The sequence below is a fragment of the Scylla paramamosain genome, unplaced genomic scaffold, assembly GCF_035594125.1.
Source record: "Scylla paramamosain isolate STU-SP2022 unplaced genomic scaffold, ASM3559412v1 Contig18, whole genome shotgun sequence".
Lineage (NCBI taxonomy): Eukaryota > Metazoa > Arthropoda > Malacostraca > Decapoda > Portunidae > Scylla > Scylla paramamosain.
The window spans coordinates 217,501-225,000 of NW_026973683.1; the positions used below are offsets into that span (position 1 = coordinate 217,501).

A 7,500-nucleotide genomic window follows, 5' to 3' on the forward strand; every position below is an offset into this window, starting at 1 on the left:
GAGAGAGAGAGAATCACCTACACACACACAAAACCCTGCAATCTGACCTTTATTTCCTCTAACACTAAGGTTCATTGCCCTCCCACACATATGTAGGGACATATATGTGAATACCCGTCTTAATGATAGGAGTCATGAACTCAAGTTGCGGTTGCCAGATTCGCCAGGTATATAGCACAAGAGTTAGTCTGCAGGATATCTTTTTTTTTCTTTCTTTTAACGAAATAGTAAAATTAAAGTATTTTTAAATATGTATCTAGGAAATAAACGGTTTAACAGCGAAATTAAGGATATACACGTGCAGCGTGTCGTTCATATATTCCTGGGACATCTTGTATTTTGTGCCTTAATTGATAAAACTCAAAGTACGATAATTTCTTTTCTAGTCAACTTCTAGAAGACTTGAATATATAATACCCCAAAAATAATGTAGTTTCATAAATTAGAAGTCAAGGTCTGATACTGAGATAGTCTATTGGCACCAAAACAATAAGGAATACCATAACAGACGATCAGCTGACGCGCAGCCTCCGCCTAGGCAAACACAATTCACTCAGCGTCATTATCATTATTATTATTATGATTATCATTGCACACCACGTTTTTCGGAATAACAGTTTTGCTATTGTATTGCAGGAATCAGTGTAGTGTTGCGTTTCTAGTGTTGCAAGGAGCAGTATGAGAGAGAGAGAGAGAGAGAGAGAGATCAACAAAAGCAGAAACGAAAAGAGTGATATAGAAGAAAAACAAACTAAGAAGCAAACAAACCACTTTTTTTCCTGTTAATGTATCTTCTCAAAGACAAAGGAAAAAATGCGATTTTTAAGAAAACCAAAGAAAAAAATAATCAAGTTTTCATTTTTTATTTTTTTTGTCTCAGTAAAGTTGCTAAATGCAACAATGAATGGAGAGAGAGAGAGAGAGAGAGAGAGAGAGAGAGAGAGAGAGAGAGAGAGTTCAGAAATCCATCTTTGTCTTCTCTCACTTAGAAATGGTAAAGGAGGAAGAGAGAAGGAATGCATACTCTCTCTCTCTCTCTCTCTCTCTCTCTCTCTCTCTGGTCTTTTCAACAGTGAAAGTTATCAATCTCTTCCTTATTTTCTTTCCCTGCATTGCATTTCCTTGCTTCTATCACCTTATACAAAAAAAGAAAAAGAAAATAAGGAAAAGGAAAAGACAAACTGTCTCCACCACCTAAAAAGAAGAAAAAAGAATGATTGATAAAGAAAAAAATATCAAACTTGTAAGTACTATTAGAAAATATTATAATTATTTCCTTGAATCGTCCCTTATATATTTCTCCCACAGCCATTAGTAAACTTATATTCCTGATGTTTCTAATGGAAGAGACTGAGATAGATATAATGGGTCCCAATGGGAATGGGTATTAAAAGGGGGAATATGAGAAATGCATGGGTAGGAATGGTGGGGGGAGGATTAATATTGTAATGGGTGTATAATGAAAAGATAAAAAGGTAGAAATTTATATATTATGGGTAAACATTATACAATGGGGTAATTTTATGAGTGGGAGAGGAATGGGTGCATGGGAGAACAGGAAAGAAAATAATATAATTATTTAAAAAAGGAGAGAAACAACAATAACTAAAAATTTTGATATAACAAAGAAAAAAGTAGAAATCAAAAATATAATGGGTTAATTTTACAATGGGGGTGCATGAAAGGGAATGGGGAAATAATGGAAGAATGGGTGCATGAGAAGATAAAGACAAAAATAGGTATAAAAAAGGAGAGAGAAAAATGATGATTTAAATTATAAAGATTAGTTTTATGAGTGCATGGGAGGGAAAGGGGGAGGAATAGGGGCATGACAAAATAAAATAATAGTAACAATAATAAATACATGTAAGAAAGAGAGAAAAAAAGGAAAAAAGGTAGAAGTCTAAAATATAACGGGTTGTTTTATAATGGGGGTGCATGGGAAGGAATGGGAAAAGAATAGGTGCATGATAAAATATAAAAGAAAAGCAAAAATACATAAGAGTATAAGAAAGAAAGAAAAAGGTTGAAATTAAAATATATTGGCTTAGATTTACAATCGGGATGCATGGGAGGGAATGGGGAAGGAATGGGTGCATGGGGGAATCAAAAAACCAACAGTAATCAGCAATAAAAAGGAGAGAGAAAAAATTGGTAGTGATGTAAATAATAGCAGTTAGTTTTATGGGTGCATGGGAGGGAATGGGGAGGAATGGGTACAAGCCAGTAACCTAACTCATACTTTCAGACGACTCATATCTTCGGCCTGACACAAAACCTCCAAAATTGGGCAAGGGGAGAGGTACAGTAATCCAGCCATGCCTTTTTTTGCCTTTTGCTCTATATATTACTACTATTTTTCCCATCTACCACCACCGCCACCACCACCACTACTATTGTTATCACTATTACTATTGCTAGCTAACATTCACACTAATCACCATCACAGTTATATTAAAAGCTATTATTAAAACTTAACCATCACCACCACCATCCCCCCCAAAAAAGTCCCTTCCCCCTACTATCAAAAAAAAAAAAATTATATATATATGTAGAAGTTATATTAAATGATTGCTTTTTTGAATATCTAGACTTTTTTTTCGACGTAAATCTTTTTTTTCGGTGTTTTTTTATTGTCTTTTCTTGCAAGAGTTTTTCGGTATGTGGAATTTTTAATGTTCCTCTCTCTCTCTCTCTCTCTCTCTCTCTCTCTCTCTCTCTCTCTCTCTCTCTCTCTCTCTCTCTCTCTCTCTCTCTCTCTCTCTCTCTCCATAATTCTGTAAGTTTTTTTCTTTATTTTTCTCTTTTTTTAAGCACGAAAGATATGCGTTTCTGAGCATCATAAATCTCTCTCTCTCTCTCTCTCTCTCTCTCTCTCTCTCTCTCTCTCTCTCTCTCTCTCTCTCTCTCTCTCTCTCTCTCTCTCTCTCTGTCTCTGTCTCTACGTATTTTAAAGAATGAATATGTAACTTAACACACTTTACTCTTATTACTATTACATCTGTATTTCTTTATATATCTGTACATACTTCTGTGTCATGTATACTACTACTACTACTACTACTACTACTACTACTACTACTACTACTACTACTACTACTACTACTACTACTACTACTACTACTACTTTTTTGGCTCCAGAAGTTACGTGCGTGCTGCATTACTAACTTACTTTTTCTCTAAGAACTGAATGTACTAATCTATATTAATTGCAACAAAGTTCTTAATTGTATGATAGATTTAAAAAAGGCCAAGTGTATTTTTTGTATTTTGTATGTTGTATGTGTGTGTGTGTGTGTGTGTGTGTGTGTGTGTGTGTGTGTGTGTGAGTGACTGATTAGAAAACTCATGTGTCTATTTTTTATCTCTTTCTGTCTCTATCTCTCTTTTTCTCTCTCTGTCTCTGTTTATTTATATTTTTTTCTATCTTTGTCTCTTTCTCTGCTTGTCTTATCTGTGTTTTACTTCTCGCTTTCTTTGTCTTTCTGCTTCTGTGTCTATCTGTCTATTTCTTTTGTGTATTCTCTTTTTCTTTCTGTCTTTCTCTGTTTTTTATCTCTTGCTTTTCTTCCTCCTTTGTTTGTCTTTCTTCTGTCTGTCTGTGTGTCAGTGTCTCTCAATCTATGTGCATATATCCCTCAGTGATTCTCTCTCTCTCTCTCTCTCTCTCTCTCTCTCTCTCTCTCTCTCTCTCTCTCTCTCTCTCTCTCTCTCTCTCTCTCTCTCTCTCTCTCTCTCTCTCTCTCTCTCTCTCTCTCTCAGTCTAGCCTCACACACACTCACTAGTCACCTTAGTGCTGCTGCTGCTGCTGCTGCTGCTGCCACTGCTGCTGCTGCTGCTGCTACACTGGGATGAGGACTGTGCATGCCTCCCACACCCCCACACCCCCACAGTGCCCCTTAAATAGCCATTCAGAAGTCTAGTTATCAATTTTTATAAACATTTTTTTTTTCAAAGTTTTTAATATTTTTTATGTTGACTAATTCGTATGTTTGTCTTACTACTACTACTACTATTACCATTGTTACTTAACTATTACTATTACTACTATTGACATGATGTGTGTATTGCTCATCTATCTATCTATCTATATAACGAATGATATATGTGTGTGTTCGTGTGTATGTGTATGTGTGTGTGTTCGTCTGCAAGAGAGGAACCAGTCTTGTCATGTGCTCATATGTAACACTCAGTATACATAGATGTGTGGCCATTCGTTGCCTATACCCACTCATGCATATACAGTACTGCATGTATTACTCAATGTGTATAAACAAATTCAAACTATACCACAAAACTGAGATTCACATGTTTTTTTCCCGTCCACAGAAAAATCGGTATCATTTGAGAAGTCAGTTTCCTTCAGCGATGACCTGCCTGACCTCAGCACCCCCCAAAGCAGCACGTCCCTGCAGGTAACCCATGGTGGCTCTGTCTGTGTGTTCTGTCCATCCCCATCCCTCCTGACACACCACCACCACCACCACCACCATCACCACCACCACCACCACCACCACCACCACCACCACCACCACCACCACTACCTCCTCCTTTCCTTCCCATCCTTCCCTCAGACAGTCACTGCTCAGTCTCTACCTTGAGCTTCAGGTGTTGCAGGTAATGGTGTTCTCGTTACCACTACTACTACTGCTACTACTACTACTACTACTACTACTACTACTACTACTACTACTACTACTACTACTACTACTACTACTACTACTACTACTTTTGCTACAAAGAAGATATATTTCATGTATGTCTTGGATCAACACACACATGCACACACATACAATCTTATCTATTGTTACTACTACTACTACTACTACTACTACTACTACTACTACTACTACTACTACTACTACTACTACTACTACTACTACTACTACTACTACTACTATTACTGCTACAAAAAGATCCATTCTATTCCTTGTATATCTCAAATCAACACACTCACACACACACATATACACATACACATACACAAAACACAATCCTCTGATATTGTGCGTGAGTACGTATGTGTGTGTGTGTGTGTGTGTGTGTGTGTGTGTGTGTGTGTGTGTGTGTGTGTGTGTGTGTGTGTGTGTGTGTGTGTGTGTGTTTCACTGTTTACTTACCTGTGTGTGTTTGTCTGTGTGTCTGTGTGTGCTGGCACCAAATACTGGTGGCCTTAGAGGTATTATCATGCGACCTTGTGACCTCCCATAGTAATACCCAGCATGGGAGGGCAGGGGCTGTGGCTGTGGCTTAGCTGGGTACTGTGACAAATACACCTCTAGTATATTGGGTGTACTGTATAGATTTGTGTGGGGCTGGAGAGTATGAAAAGTATGTTAAAAAATGCACCATGATTTCTGTATGTTGGGTATAGCTTGCCTTACAGGGCTGTGTGGGGCTGTGAATGTGAAAAAGTATACTTATAAAACTACAAAATACACTTAATTGTGCTTTTTTTCATGTTGGGTGTGGTTGTTTTGTACCTGTGTGGGCCTGTGGGGTATTAAATTTACACTTATTCACACTAAAAAAAAAAAAAAAATACACCCAAATATCTGTACATTGGGTGTAGCTTGTCTTGGATCTGTGTGGGACTGGAAGGTATTAGAAGTATACTAGTTCACATTACAAATTAACAAGAATACACCTTAATTATACTTTTCTGTATATTGGGTGTATTTTACCTTGAACCACTGGGGCTGAAAATATGAAAAGTGTATTGATTCACACTGTAAAATGCTGAATATGATGCTGTGTTGATTATTCTTTGTTGGGTACAGCTTGCAGTGAATATGTATGGGACAGGAAAGTATGTTATGTACACTAATTCACAATACAAAACAATTCATATGATGCTAACTTGATTTTGTATGGGCTTGGGTGTACATTGAGTGTAGTTTTGGATCTGTTAGGTTGAGTGCAATGGCCAGAAAACACAATATGATGCTTTTTTTTTAATGTTTTTATGTAAGATGGACACTGGCCAAGGTCAGCAAAATGAGAGAGAGAGAGGGGGGAACACTAATTGAGGTGCCAATCCCAACAAAAGATAAAAAATATCTTTCAAAATTGGAGAATAAGTGTCTTGAAATATGTTTTGATTATACTCTATATTGGGTGTAGTTTGGGTGAAGATGTAAACTGGCTTAAGAATAGGTGTAGATTTGAGTACCTTTAAGCTGAGTACAATGCCTGTAAAACATAGTATGATGCAGATTTCAGCTATATTCTTTTAGGTATGTTACACATCATTTTGGGTGTAGATCTGGGTGTAGCCTGGCTTTAAAATGAGTTCAGAGTTAAGTGTGTTAAGCTGAGTGCAAAAAAAATACAAAACACAATATGATTTTGGCTTTGATAATATCATTGGATGTAACCTGGAGTGTGTGGGGGTGACTAAATTCTCTCGGGTGTAGTGTTGGTGTAGCGTGGGGTGTGTGGGTCAGAGTTCACAGTCAAGTCACTTAGGTATTGATTCACCCTCATTCCTGACTCATCACCTGCAGTGTCTGGCCGGGAGCTGGTGGGTCAGGGAGTGAGGGGTGACCTGTGAGAAGTGATGGGTGAATGGGTGATTGGGGATGATGTTAGTTTAAGTGTAGGTGGGATGTGTTGCAGGAAAGTATTGCAAGAGAGAGAGAGAGAGAGAGAGAGAGAGAAATACTGTTTGTTTCAATTCAATATTTGAGTGTTTGGTATTTGGTTTACCAAAGTCTATATTTTTCAGCAGTAATGGGCAGATTAGTAAGAAAACTACTGCTGTGTTCATTTTAATCCAGTTGCTGAGTGTTTGAGAATCTTCATTTATTATTTTGTTAGTTTATTTGAGTGATATAATTCTGTGATGAGTCTAGCTTGGTCTGAGTCTTTTTTATCAGTCACTGGGTTTTCAAGGGTGCTTTTGTGAATTTGTGGGAATTTCAAGGGGGTTTTTATAAGTTATTGGAGTTTTCAAGGGTGTTTTTGTGGGTTACTGGGGTTTTGAAGAGTGTTTTTATAAGTTATTTCAGCATCTGAATATTTGAGGGTGTTTATTTATTGTTTTGTCTATTTATTTGAATGAGGTGATTCTGTGATGAGTCAAGCTTGGTTTAGCTGAAGCATATTATATGAGGAGTGATTACGTGCTTCAGTTGACAGCCTAGCAAGGTCCCTACACCGTTACAGAAAACAAAGATGGCTAGACGACACCAGGTCAGCTCTGTGACATTAGGAAACAGTTCTGGTGGGTTAGAGACAATTAGAAAACAAGTTTGTGTGTCTTATAAATAACATCAACAGGAAAGCACCAACGGGAAAGCAAAAAAATGTTTATGAGAACCTGATCAATCATAGTGCCTCAAAAAGTATCTGTATCAAAACTCAAAAACATTTCAAAATCTATCTATTTATCTATATACCAGGCTGGCAATCCCACACAGGGCAGCCCAGACAAGGTACCACACACTCTTAGCTCTAATAATCAATCTGTCTATACACCAGGTCAGCAGCCTCACATG

General features: G+C 37.4%; 1 protein-coding gene across 8 annotated transcripts in view; it reads left to right on the forward strand.

Annotated features, from left to right (window-relative positions):
• LOC135097365 (coiled-coil domain-containing protein AGAP005037-like) overlaps positions 1 to 7,500 on the forward strand; it is a 67,751-nt gene that overhangs the window by 162 nt on the left and 60,089 nt on the right. For 2 of the 8 annotated variants that reach the window (XM_063999179.1, XM_063999182.1), the window contains exons 1-3: positions 1,012 to 1,243; positions 2,249 to 2,302; positions 4,331 to 4,416. The gene's annotated coding sequence lies outside the window, so the exon portion shown is untranslated. Of the gene's footprint in view, positions 1 to 1,011; positions 1,244 to 2,248; positions 2,303 to 4,330; positions 4,417 to 7,500 lie in introns of those variants that run through there. The other 6 variants (XM_063999185.1, XM_063999183.1, XM_063999186.1 and 3 more) reach the window with 6 other exon arrangements.